Source organism: Pteropus medius, unplaced genomic scaffold, assembly GCF_902729225.1.
Source record: "Pteropus medius unplaced genomic scaffold, Ma_sr-lr_union100, whole genome shotgun sequence".
NCBI classification, from domain to species: Eukaryota; Metazoa; Chordata; class Mammalia; order Chiroptera; family Pteropodidae; genus Pteropus; species Pteropus medius.
In genome coordinates, this window is record NW_024352787.1 from 3,356,967 (window position 1) to 3,372,183 (window position 15,217).

The 15,217-nt window shown below is 34.3% G+C and overlaps 1 protein-coding gene across 2 annotated transcripts in view; it reads right to left on the minus strand.

Moving 5' to 3' along the window:
• FGF14 (fibroblast growth factor 14) overlaps nucleotides 1-15,217 on the minus strand; it is a 560,160-nt gene that overhangs the window by 519,352 nt on the left and 25,591 nt on the right. The window lies entirely within an intron of this gene.

The window sequence follows — 15,217 nt, forward strand, 5'->3', positions numbered from 1 at the left end:
CTATGTCCCTGAATTTTCCTTTAGTCTACAAACTATGATGTTAAACACTCTCTTTACAGTCAAACCTCTTATTTCATATTTATTCTGCAGAGACTTATTATGATCCAGCTTCTACCCACCACATTCGATTGAAACTACTGCCTCCAAGATCAATCATGTTTTCTAGTTCCCAAAACCAAAGACCTCTTCTCAATCCTCATTCTTCTCAAAAATTCTGCAGCATCTGACACCTAAAGCTATATACGTCTAGAAATGCTGCTCTTTGCCTCCAAGTCCCTAACTATGCTTTCTCTGCACGTGTTACTGCCCACTCTTGATTTGCCTTCCCTCTAAATGCTAATGTACCCCAGCATTTGGTTCTCTTCTCTTCTAGTGCTACACTTTCTTCCAGTGCAAACTTATTCTCATGGTTTCAACTATGAATTCAAGTATAACTGATTTCCAAACTTTTATCTTTAGCTTTGATTACTATTTTGAACTCTGGATGACTAAAGCAAATATCTCTCAAATAAGAGTCCAAGTGTAAGTAGTCCAGGGTAATTTAATGGTGTCAGCAACTCAGTCTCTTGCAGGCTTCTTTGTCTCTTTGAATTCGGGTCCTCTTCTCCATTCCCATGGTCACTGCCTTAGTTCAGGACTTCTTATGTGGACTATTGCTATGGTCTGCTTTCTGGAGTTATTGCTTCTAGCAGCTTCCTCACTATTTCTAAAAACTAATCTAAAATGACCAGTTTCTAGAAGAATCTAAATTAATTACCATGATTGTCAAGGCTTGAGTTTACTATTTCACCACCATTTCCAGCCACTCTCTCACACTAAATCACCATTTCAAACTCTCATTCCTTCGTGATTTTGCTGGAATTGAACTTCCCTCCTCACCTCTATTCTGCCCCCTTTTACTGCCTCCTCATTCTTCAAAGATTGCTTTGAATATTATTTCATTTGACAAATGTTATCTCCTCTATAAGCTCTCCCAACTTCTTCGCAGCAAACTAGATTCAAAAAATATTTAATGAGCAGAAAGCAAAGTAAGAACTAGAGATATTGAGATAAATAAGAGTGTTTCTGCCCTAAGATATTTAGCAGATGAGATGCAAATTTTACTCATTATAATAAAATATTATCAATAAGATAACTGAAATATGAACAGAATGATATGGGGTCACTTAATCTTGCCTCCAGGCAAAATCAATTGTTCTGCCTATATGCAATAGCACTTTGTTAACATAGTACTTATATGTTCAATAAGTATGTTTATTCTCTCTTTCTCACCAAATTATGAGTTTATTGAGAACAGAAACTATGCTGCCCATACTGCTATTTTATTCATCACCAAAAGAAATAAATACGATTTTATTTTGACATCCATTTATACAAGTATAGGGAAAAAGTCAAACTTTAAATAACTATATCACAATGTAAAATTTTTAAAAATAATTAAAATACTGAGTTATCTTTAGCAATATTCTGAAGAAAAATAAAACTTTCATGATAACTAAATCGAAGCAGAAAACATTAATTTCTGAGGTTGAAAAACAAAATGATTTACCTTCCTTAAAATTAAAAATAATGGGCATGTTAAGAAAACTAAGCCATTAAGGCATAATGCTTTTTAATCTACTATATGTTGATTTAACTTTAATAATACTTTATCATCACACAAAATACAATAAAAATTAGTTATTTTAAGAGATACGTACATGTGAAAGAAAAACATTTAAATATCAGAAATATTGAAATGTAATTCCACACCAAACTTTCCTAATCATATATAAAATTAACATACTCCAAAACTCAAAGTAAATGGTTAGCTGACAACATTTAGATCAGTTAATTGTGAACTTCAGTTATTGTGGTTGCTAATCTATTTATAGAGAAAACATAGTCTTACTAATTTAAAACCCCACTCACTGAGGATGACATTAATTTCTTCACCGTGTAAGAAAAAGAAAGTGATTCTGGGAGAGGGTTAGCAATTTTCTGCATTTCACATGGTAGGTCAACTGGGAAATCAGAAATAGGACTCCAGCCTATTCCATGAGACAATAAATGTTCAAAGAGCTTCAAAAACTGTAAAGAGCTATAAAAATGTAGGTTCTGTACATGCTCAAATTAGAACACTACGTGTTCAAAAACACCTCAACTAAATTGTTACAAAAGACTCCTTTTCCCAGATAATAATACTGCCATTAAGATGAATGTTTATTGTTATTTCAAAAAGAAAAACAAAAAGCATTTCCTTGAACTGAAAAAAATACATTTTCTTTTTCTAAAGTGATGTCTCTCTCATCTGCTTGTAAAAGCTGTTGGGAACTCTTTATTTGTTTTGCTGCGATTTTCAATAGTTTTATTTCTTCTTTATCTGCCCCCGCAAATTCATAGTAAAGATTCTTTACTCTCATATTTAACATTAAGCAGGAAGATATTTCAACTTTTCAGGGGAATAGGACTCAGTGCCCTGCAATATTCTGACCAGAGACTGGGTGGATCTTTTCCTAAAGAAAGGTCTTGACTGTGGGTTAGCTATATATGAATATCTTAGTCCCAAACACACTTTCAACTTTCTTGTCTGCACCAGATCTCGTCTTTACAATTTTAGATCATTTGGATACCCTGGACCTGAAGGAAATTACAGTATTATTTTTTTATCACAGGGAAAATGCTGTAAGTGCCACTGGATTTTACTCTAAGCTTTTTAAATTAGTCGCCAACAGCACAAATGTACACATCTGTATTGATGTGATAGTACTGATTTCCTTAGTAAACACTCAAATGATCAACAACAGTTGCGCTTAAACCATGTTTCAGGAGGCCATGCTTGACGTTAAGAGCAACCAAGCCCATTTGTTCTTATAATTCTGAATTTTTTATAGCAAGTCAAAACTTCATAGTGGACTCAATTCAACATTAGGAAGTTGCTAGCAAACTCATAGTAACTCCAACCAAAGCAGTCTTCTGTAGGCTACATTTGTTCATGCAGTTTCAGATTCCAGCCCTACCACTTTAGTTCTTCACTATTTAACATTTAAGACTATTTCCTATTTACTACTACTAAGAAAAAAAGAATTGTGGTAATTGATGGACTTCTCAATAGACATTTCTATATACTGCCAATTTAACCTAATATTTTACTTATGGAGTATAAATGGATCCGTTGGACTTTAGGCTATAAAATAGCAGAAACGGACTCTTAATAACAAAACCTAAACTTGCTGGCAACAAAAGGCATTCACACCTCACTGGAAGCATGCACAGCACCACACTGACAGTGGTCAGAAGCCACAGTCTACCCAAACTTCCCCATTCGATCCATCTGCAGTTGATCATCAGCATGCAGTAGAGTGCAAAATCCACTGTCTATGGGAGAATTGCCAGGAGAGGCAAGAAAATCCATGCATATGGGTGAGCTGAAAATCCTTTGCTTAGTCACAAAACCCATGTGGCCTAAGCTCTTAAGTCTGACTTCTTTTCCTAACTGGAATCCAGAGCTAGCCCAGACCCAAGTAAAAGTTTTCCTTTAAAAATTCACTGAATTCCAATACTCTTGCTCTTTTCTCTTTGTTCTGCACTCAAGATTACTCACACCAGTAGGTGCCTCCATTCTAGAAATGCATTTTTCCAGGATCTAATTATTAATTAGGGCCATCCCTTTTACTTCATCGTCCTTTTGGTCACAGAGGCCATACAGTAACTAGAGAGAAAGAAAGTTCTTACATTCTGTTGAGTCAGGACCCCTTTGAGAATCTCAAAGTCTGGTTCCTTCGATCAGGGAAATTCACACATACACTCAAATACGTGCGACATTTTAGCACTTCATGGATCCCAGAGGGTCATCCGTGGACTCCAGGTAAAAAAATCTCTGGAAATGGTAAAATCCCTAAGCATATCTAAAGACAGAACACCCAGATTCAAATTTTCAAATTTCAGTTTTTTCCCTTACTAACTGTAAGACTTAAGCAAGTCAATTAAAATTCTTTGAGCTGATGTTTTCTCATTTACAAAACAGTGATAATAATTCCTGCTATAACCACCTCTCTGGAGTCTATCAACAAAAATTTTTATGTACATCAAAATATTTTGTAATTACACATCCCTGTACAGGTTAATGTCTTTTAATTAGAAATCTTGGAGTTCTCTTTGAGTCTCTCTTTTCATTTGGCTCCAAAAATCTGTTAGATGTTCCTTGAATGCATCTCTCATTGACTCATCTATCTTGGTCAGGTCCTCATGTTTGAACCTCAAAATCTGTTTCACTACTGTTATATACGTGCAATTATATATGAATAAATAAACATACATGTATGTAATATCTATATGTTTGTACATATAAACATAAAAATATTTTATATGTGAATTTAATATATATTCACCTATCTCTCTGGGCTTGGCTATGTTTCTATGAAATAACCATGTTTGCAACAATAATGTATTATTTGAACTAAATGATGTTCTCTCTCCCAGCATTTGCCCACTGGCACAAAATAAACCAAGATAGAAAATTTAGAGCATATACAGAGTATCTGCTAATGGGGGGAGTGTGGAAATGAACAGCCAATGAAAAGGCTCTTGTTAAAAAAAATCTCTCATCCAACAGAACAGTTCAAAACAGCAATATTAAGAAAAATGAATAGAATAGTATCCAGTTGCCTTTTACAGGAGTTCACATACTATCCTGATAAAAGTTGATGTCCAACCTTCCTCCCCTGGTACCATGAGAAACACTGGGACGCCAGCTTACAGCTCATTTCTGAAAGATTGTGAACATTCAAGAGTAAAATATGAGTAATTAAAAAACTTAAACACACAATATGTTAATATACATCATACTGGTATTTGGGGTTATATATTTCTGAAAATCATTATATTTGTAAGTATAACATGTTCCTTGATTAATAATCTAAGTATCAACAATATATAATCACATAAAAATATTGAGGCATGGCATCCAGGGCATAACTAAATCTGTGATTCATATGTGACTCATATTTAGATTTGGTGAACAATTTGGTTCATTAGTTCTGCCAGAATAATAAGGCTCATACATAGTTTTCTGCCCTCCACTGTTGGATTCTGCTTTTTTTTTTTTTTTATTAGTTTCAAGTACACAGTACGTTGGTTAGACATTTATATAGTTTATGAAATGATCCACCTGATTATCTTCCTTCTGTCTCTACACAGTCACTACATTATTGCTGACTCCATTCCCTATGTCTTGCTCCCCATCCCCATGACCATCTATCAACTACTAATTTGTACTTCTTTAACACTTCACTCCTTTCTCCCAGCCCCTCACACTCTCCCCTCTGGCTATCACCAGATTGTCCTCTATATTTGTGAGTCTGTTTTCAATTAATTTGTTCTTCTTTTTCTCTTAGATTATGCATATAAGTGAAATCATATGGTATTTATCTTTCTCTGTCTGACTTATTTCACTCAGCATAATAACCTCTAGGTCCATCCATGTTGTTGCAAATGGTAAGATTTCATTTTTTTTAATGGTTGAGTAATATTCCATTCTAAAAACGAACCATAATTTCTTTATCCAATCATCTGTTGATGGGCATTTAAGTTCCTTCCATATCTTGGCTATTGTAAATAGTGCTGCCGTGAACACAGAAATACATAGATTTTTACAAATTATTGTTTTGGTTTTCTTTGGATAAATACCCAGAAGTGCCATTTCTGGGTCAAAAGGCAGATCCATTTTTTAATTTTTTGAGGAACCTCTAGGCCATTTTCCATAGCAGCTGTACCAATTTTCAATCCCATCACTAGTGTATGAGGGTTCCCTTTCTCTTCATTCTCACCAACACTTGTTGTAGATTCTGCTTTTTACAAATCCTATCCTCCTTCCACCCAAACAATACATTATTGACTGAAACACTGAAAACACCTTGCCAAGAAGCAAGCTGTTACTTCTATATTCTCTTATTCCCTATAATAAACTATTGATAAAAACATCCTTAGCTTATTCTTTCTCAAAACTTCACAATGTGATTTAAAGTATAAAATAATCTCACATAATAATAAAGCAGAAAAATACATGTTTGTTGGAAAATAAATGGCAAAAATTCTCTTCTGAACTAGCACAGTATATTTTTCAGTACAGACCTTTATACCAAATATGCTTAGAACTACTGTATTAAATAATAAGACTTACCTAATTAAAATTTCCTCACATAGTATTGTGTGCCAATTAGCATGAAATGGACTACTTCATAATTCAGCTAATTTAAAAATTCAGTCGTAAGTAGGAAGAATCGCAGAGTTGAGGGGAAAAACAATGAAAGGAAGTGATCCAAAAAGGTCTATTATTATCTATTGCTGCATAACAGATCACTCCCAAAACTGACCAACTTAAAACATCAAACTTTGTCATTTCACACAGTTTCTGTGGGTCAAGAATTATCTGGGAGCATCTCAGCTAAGTAGTTCTAGCTCAGGGTCTCTCATGGGGTTGCTGTCAAGACTTTAGTCTGGGTTCAGTCATCTGAAGGCTGATAGGCTGACACATCCATTTTCACAATGGCTCACTCTCATGGATGGCCAATTGGTTCTGGGTATTAGGAGGAAGCCTCACCTTCTGTCCATATGGGAGTTCCTACAGAGCTGCCTTAGTGTCCTCACATTATGGCAACTGGCTTTCCACAGAGCAAGTGATCTGAGAGTTAATAACAAGGAGGAAACCACTGTCTTTTAGGACCTAGTCTCAAAAGTCATACTTTGTCATTTCTGCAATGTCATTTTTGTTATACAGTTCAGCTGTATTCACTGAGGGAGGAAAGTACATGAAACATGGCTACCAGGAGGCAAGGTTCACTGGATCCATCTCGGAGGTTGGGTAAGACAGACCCACATGTGACCCACACGTAACCCACGTGTAACCCACACGTAACCAAAATACTCAGTACTTGTGAAAGGGTGGAGGTAGAGAGCATAAAAATGTTCCTTGGACTGAGAGAGACCAAGTTTCAAGAACTAAGTCTACCGATCTTTAAATGTATGATTGGGGAACATGATCTAACTTCTTTAAAGTTCAGTCTTCTTTTTTTTAAAACAGGGTTACAATATTGTGACTGACCCAGTAATATCCAGTTTGTTTCTTTATATTTCCCCTCCTCCTTACAGTGAGGTGGGATCATGTGACTAGCTCTAGCCAATAGGCTATAAAAGTAAGTAATGTGTAAAACTTCCAGACTGAGGCCTTAAAAACCCACGTATGAGTTTCCTGTCAATTTCCCCCTGCCACAGTAAGCAAGGACCCCTTGCTCAGGGCAGTGCGGAGTGGTGGTGCTTCCCTCAGCCTCGAATGCCAAGTACCACAAGGAAGAATTGCCTTGAAAAGTCACCTGGCACCATAGTGAATTTCGTGTAAGCAAAAAATAAACCTTTGCTTATTAAGCCATTTATATTTGGGGTCTGTTTGATACCACAATATAATCTAGACTACTCTTAATTTATATACCCAAAACAGTGAAATTGATTTTGAGAATTAAATGAGAAAATACTTGTTAAGCTTCTAACACAGTATCTAACACTTGGTAGGTGTTTTAACATGTCAGTTCTTCATTACCTTCTCAACTGAGTTTGCTTCCTCTTTAGCCAAAAAAAAAAAAAAAAATTATCTCACAAAATTGCTTTCAAAATTAAAAGAAACAAAATACATTTAAAAAATTTACCATATACAAATGAGGTAATAAACATCAGGATTATTTTTACTTCTTTCTTCTTAACTGTGATCAGGAGAGATTCAGGGGTCTTTTTTCCTCCAATCAAAACTTCTCTTCCTCTACATTCAAAGCCTCAGAAGTCCTGGTAAACTAACATATTGAGCTTATTTCATAGTTCCATCAAAAATATCATGTTTTCTACTTAAGATATAAGATACATGCATGACGAATAATAATTGTTTAAAAGATTTACCAATCCTGACAATAAATACAATGACTTCATTTCATAATTACTCTAAATTAGTCATTATTTCTCCACTTGTAAAGAAAATGCAATTAACTTTTTTAATGTTCATTTTAAAGGCCCATAAATGCCACCTTTTAGGACTTTTGTCTCACCAAGAGAACTATGTAAGAAGTGACTTAACCTCTGTCATCTCTAAATTCAATAACATAAAAAGCTGAAGTATAATTGAATCCTCTGGACCTAAATAATTATGAGTAAGCGACAATGAGTATTATTTTCTTTAAGAGAATTCAGCCATTTGTGTGCCAATAGTCATTATGCTGTTTCACAAGATTTGTTCTAGAGATATTTTATCAAGAATATATTGTGAGTTCTCAATCACCAAACTGATGGAACTCATCTGTTTCCTCATTAAAAAATTAGTCACATGTGTCTTTGTAATGTAAACCATGTGATCACTGGTATAACTGTTCTGTCTGTGCCCAGGTCACACAGCCTAACACTGGAGTGCTGGTATCATTAGAAAGTGGCTTTTCAGCTACATGGAGGCTCTAGACACTTTGGTGTTCTTCTGTCACTGTCCTTCACTGAAAGGCTCCTGGCAATAACCAACATGTCCACTGCAGCACAGAAAAAGTAGAACAGCATGCATTTTTCTTCTCCCCTTTCTCCTTAGCAAAAATGAGAAAATAAGTTGCCCAGATCCATTCTGCTTTCCTCCACTGCAGCCAAAGATACAGAGAAATGAAAGATACACTGTTGAGAATGCAGGGGCTGTGTCTCAAACTAATCTGGATCTCACAGACAAGCTTTGCTCTTCTGTATGTTCTCTACACTGCAGAATCAATGTGTGAGTGGTGCTGAGTCATGGTGACACAGTATGTTGCCGAAGTCATTAACAAATGAGATGTTACAAGGTCGCATCTCTCCCTGCTCTGTGGCTGTGTAGCTCTTTACCTGTTCAAGGTTAAGCATTGCTGCCTTAGAGTCTGGGTGTCTGAGGACCTCACACGAGACCTCATCAACTAGTATGCTGACCTTAATGTACCCATGTAAAACTAAACTTGCAATTAAATAACATTAGATGTCATCCAAGGAAAAAACAAACCAACAAAAAAAGAAATTACACAGAAAAATAAAGTATAAGAATATTTAAATAAGTATATTAATTGTTTTTTATATAAAGTAATATAGATATGAAAGCCCTTCTATTAGCATCACTGCTTGTTGCTTCTTTGTCTCAGGATTTATGACTTAAGCATTGAGCTATAAAACTACAGCCATGAATTCAAAGTCCACGATTTGGTCTTTCTCAGACTTCCCTAGCAGAAGTCTTTAACCATAAAACGGGAAGAACAATTTTATTAACACATCAAAAATTTAAAAGGCTTATACACAATTACATTTTAAAGTAAATGGTAACAATTATAAGGCAGAAGACAGTCAATGCAAAGATTAATTTTAATGAGATCACATTATCAGATACCTGGATTATTTTATTGAATGGAACTGGATGAAGAATGAATTTTCTACTATGCAACCTAGGTTATTCCTATAATACCCACTAGGTTTTTCAAAATAATAAAACTACAGGTATACAAATATGGCCCATCTTGTACACCTTGTCTTTCTTTTTTAAATGTAACAAGAATTTATTAAGCATCGTTTAAACAGAAGTGTTAGGAGAGTGTCCCTGTCTCTAATGACCTTACGGCCTGGGGAAATAACACACAAATACACTCACACAGGACTTATCCCCGTCTTTTATCCTCAAACCTTCCTGCCCCTACACCAAGAATAAATAAATAAAATTTAAAAATAAAAATCCAGAAAAATTGTTCAAATCCTAATAATTCTTAGAAATGTTTCCCACTCAAGATTTCTCAGCTCCTACTCTACTCCTATGTTGTCATGTCATCACCCATAAACTACTGCAACAACTGGCCACCTGTCCTTCCACATTCAGATGTATTCCTGAGACAACCAATTAGGTCTTATTGACTTAAAACATTGGGTAATTCCCTGTTGACTAGACGATAAGATCAAAATTCATAACCTGATATGATCTGCTCTTTATCAGTTCATCTTGCCTGTCTTCAAACTTAATTGCCAAATTCACACATACTACTCTGTTTCCAGAATACTCTCTCCCTCTACCATCTTCTTACAATTAACAAGTTATGTCAGGTTCTTTCATAGGCTGGGTTGTTGGGGGTGGATATTCAATTCATTCATTCTCTCCCTCTCTATCTCTCTCTTTCTCCCTCCCCCTACACCTCTAATGGTCTTAACTCTCTTTTTGTCCAACAAACTTTTATTCATCCTTGAAAAACCAATTACAGTGTCACCTATCTAGTGAAGCCTTCATGAAGCTACTTTTGTGAATCAAGAAGCAATTCATTCCATTGTTATATAACACTTGTCATTGCATTATAATGTCAATATTACCTCTCTCTTTCCAGAGCTATACTGTGAGTTTCACATGGGCATTGATTCTGCTTTATTTATTTTTATAGCCCCAGCACCAAGAACAATTCTTCACACATAGAAGATGCTTAGTCATATTGAATGAATGAATGAGTGAATGAATACCAAAGTAAGTGCTTTAAAAGTTCACAGAAGGGAGAATTCAATATGTTTTAGTGTGATCAGGAACTGCTACATTAAAATACATGTAAATAAAATGTTTGTACATAACATTTTAAATGCACAAATAAAGTAGGGAATATTCAGAAGTATGAAAAATCATTATTCAACCCTTTCTAACTTCAGACTTTCTCAAAATAGGATACACTTATACTATCATACACTCTTTAATATGTTGTATTTTTGTAGTTGGAAGAACCTTAGATTTACATTCTTGGGATTAGAGCAATAGAAAGACATTCTTCTATTTGTGTCATCACTGTCTAATTTTATTAGTATTCACTGTAACAATTATATTTATAGTATTTCAACAAATGAAGCCATTTTAATGCTATAATTTAGCCTTTTCACTTATTTAAGCAGTAGGTCTCTCTACTTCATTCAGAAATACTACCATTCTAGTTTAGGATAAAAGCTGCCTCACATCTAACCCAAAATATTCCTACACAGCATATAGGTAGGATTGCCCGATTTAGAAAAAAATAAAAATAAGAAACCTACAGGATGCCCAGTTGAATTTGAATTTCAGGTAAATAATAAAATAATTTTTAGTATAAATATGCACTATTTGGGGCATACTTATACTAAAAAAAAATTTATCTGAAACTCAAATTTAAATGGGTGTTCTTTATTTTATCTGACAATTCTACATGTAGCAGACAAGAAGCCTAGCAATAAATTGATGCTAGGAGGATCTTAGCTGACCAAAGAGTACCACTCATAAAAATTAGCTTTCCTGGTACCCAGAGGAAACCTAAGGACCTCAACTATTCCCTGTGCTCTATGGCCTTATAGAGACTCATCCTCATTCAAGAGCTGTAGCATTAGGACTCTCAATAGGAAACTCATTTTGGTGAACCACAATCCAAGATGGTGTCTGCGGGTTGTTTTTTATAAAGAAGAATAAAGATGATGTTCTCTACAGAACTAGACTGAGAATATTGTCCTGCTACTGTCTTAAAAAAGCTTATTTACAACTATTGTAATCTGTTTAGGTAATACTGATGATATACAAAAGGCCAATAAGGTATATGAAAGGGAGCTCAACATCACTAATCATCAGGGAAATGCAAATCAAAATCACAATGAGATATCACCTCACACCAGTTAGAATGGCTATTGCTTTTAAAAAATAATAAGTGTTGGCCATATGGAGAAAAAGGAACCCTGGTAACACAGGTGGTGGGAATATAAATTGATATAGAAAACAGTCTGGAAGTTCCTCAAAAAATTAAAAATAGAACTACCATATGATCCAGGAATCCCACTTCTGGGTATTCATCCAAAGGAACTGAAATTGAGATTTCGAAGAAATGCCTATATTCCCATGTTTATTGCAGCATTATTCACAATAGCCAAGATATGGAAACAGTCTATATATCCATCAATGGATGAATGGTTAAAGAAAATGTAGTGTATATGTACAACAGAATATCGTTCAGCCTTAAAAAAAAAAAAAAAAAAAAAAAAAAAAAAAAAAAAAAAAAAAAAAAAAAAAAAAAAAAAAAAAAAAAAAAATGCTAAATGAAATAAGCCAGACACAGAAAGACAAATACTATATGATATCACTTATATGTGGAATTTAAAACAGTCAAACTCATAGAAGCAGAGAATAGAATGGCTATTGCCAGGAGATGGGGAGGGGAACGAGGAGGTGATGGTTAAAGGGCATAAAGTTTCAATCATGCAAAATAAGTTCTGAGATCTACTACACAGTCTAGTGTCTACAGCTAACAATATCCTATTACATACTTAAAATTTTCTAAGAGGGTAGATTTTATGTTAGGTGTTCTTACCAATAATAATCATCAACGTTATCATCATCATCATCACGGCTAGAGAAAACTTTGGGAAGTGATGGATATGTCTATGGCCTTAATGGTGATGATAACAGGTATATATTTATCCCCAAACTCATTCAGTTGTATATATTAAATATGTATAGGGTTTTACATATCAGTCAAACCTCAATGAAATGGAATAAAATATTTAAGTTAGGAAATACTTCCTATAACCCAAGGGCTATTGTGAGACTTTTATTACTATTATTATTTATGCGCATAATTACCATTAATCCTCACAACATCCTTACAAGATATGTGCTATTATCTCTACAAATAGAGAGACTGAGGCTGAGATAAAATAATAATTTACCCTAAGTCACGCAGTGAGGAGAGATGGAAATGAGACTCAAATCAAGGTTTGACTGACTCTAGACTACTTGAATATTTAATAGTGATATTAGATACTGACTTTTAGTACCAAGATTCTCCTAAAGAAAATGCAAAAGTACTCAAATGAGTTGACATATAAGTAAATGGCCTCAGGATAGTAAGTTCTTAAGCAAGAATACAAGCGTGTGTGTATCTCTGGGTGTTCACATACAGCTTTCTCTAAAAATTCTTCTCTAAAATCATACAGATTTATGAAACCAAATCTTTGCCATTCCCCTTTCAGTATATTTGAAGTTTCCTATTTGGTACATAACCAGCCTAAGAAGATAGCACATTTCCAAAAGGGCCTACCTAACTTACAATTCTAAGTATTAAATCAGCAAGGTACAGGCAGGTAAATACAAAAAATAATCTGCCCATCATTTCTCTCTTTCCCCAAGTACAAAAAATTAACATGATTAAAATTATCATAATACTCTAAAACAGCAGAATGTTCATCCGAGTCACAGCGAGTAACTTGATTACTGCTAAAGTTGAATTTGTAAATGATTTAAGTAATTTTTATGATCAGCCTTTTGAATGTCATTCAAAAGTGCTGCAATACTACTTCAAAGAAGATAACTCAAATTTAAATGTCACTCCTTCTGTAGTGTTGTTTATCAACAGTTAAGTATTAAATTGGTGGGCTTGATTTATGTTATGTAATTTAATTAGTATATAATTTAAATATTCTTATAGAAGTCACTATTTGAATAAATGGAATTATCACAAGGTTTAAGTTTGGTAGTTAGGTGCTTATCTCCAGAGGAGTTCGATCAGACTAGAAAAATATTTGGTAGGGATTTTATAGAATAATGGATCTGAATCTTAACTACACATCGGAATCACCTTTAGCTTATACAATTAGATTGAAGTGAGGCTTGAGCACTGGGATTTTTAAAGCTCCTCGAACCATTCAAATAGGTGGCCAAGGCTGAGAACCACTGCTACAGAAGGAACTCAATCACTGGATGGAAGGCTGGGATGGATGACATTTCAGGACCCTTTCAACCCTGAGTCTAAGTTTGACATAACTGATATAATGTATAACGGATATGACCCATGCTATAACATGGTTCTAGACTAGACCTGAAGTTTCATTGGATGCATAAATTAGGAATAAATTGCTGCAGTAATGCTGTTAATTGAGTGTAGTTTCAAAATGCAAAGAGGATGCTACTATTATTTATACCTCTTCCTTATAGTATCCAATCTTCTCCGGGTTCTGATTATACATGGAAGAGGTATTAAAACTAAATAATTCGATCAATTCAAATATTAAATATCTCCTGAGCATCTACTAGCTGCAAGACTGTCCTCTAGGTATTGAACATTCAATAATGAGTTAGCCAGAGTCCTGGCCTTTATTGGAACTTATAATTTAATAGGCACAAATGGCTGTATTACAACAGTAAGATAAGTATGTTTGAAGTCTAAACACATGGTGGTACATTTAAGAGATTATATCCAGTTGTGAAGAGGGGTAAAGCAGGCAGAAATATTTTTTATCAGCACAAAAGTCCATACTTTATTTATTTTATTGAAGAATAAATAGCAAAGTAAAATTTAAAAGTTGTAGATCAGACTTTATATATATTAATAAGCAGAAGTGTCAGACTCTCACCTCACTAAACATTTACTGAATGAAATTTTGTTATATAAAACCAAATCAATCCCTTCTAGAGATTTTTTTCAATCAAGGACTAAAGTGAAATTTTCTAAAGTGATTCAATATATTGATAGTTTATGCAAATTTTAAGTTCTCAATAAGTTGAAACAATTTCATAAAAAGATATTCTTGTTAGTGAATTATGCTGATTTCACAGTATAAAGAGTACTTGAGATATGAGAGAATGTCAATTAACAGACATTTGTTAAATTTTATATCAGACAAGTGAACTTACACAAACCAGAGTTTAGAAAAGCAGATCAACGTATCAGAGCTGGAGTTAAAGGCAGATTTGGACTAAATAAATCCTAACATCATTTCTGCTGACTGTACCCAAATTGAACTGGAAATTCAGAGAGTGATAGGAAAGGTCACCTACTTTAATAAAAGTAATACCTCTGCTGTCATAATTATATTCCAAAAATGAGATCTACATCCATATTTGGTCTTAATCTTCACCACTAGACACAGGATTAACCGAAGGGCAGGTGCTCGGCGGGAGCCAGGAGTAAATTGTATTCCTTGTTCCCTAATTCCAGCATAGTGTACATATAATACCTACGACTGAATCAGAACCAGCAGATAGTATGATATAAATAAGGTATAAGACTTTGGAGTATGCTAATGATTGGAAAGTCAACTCTTTGACACAAATTATAATTCTTTAATGCTAGTGATGTGGAAGACTATGCAAGGTTTTGTCAATTTTAAAAAATCAAATTAAATCTATCATATAAAACCTACCTTTTAAGTGAAGTCAATTAAAGACATG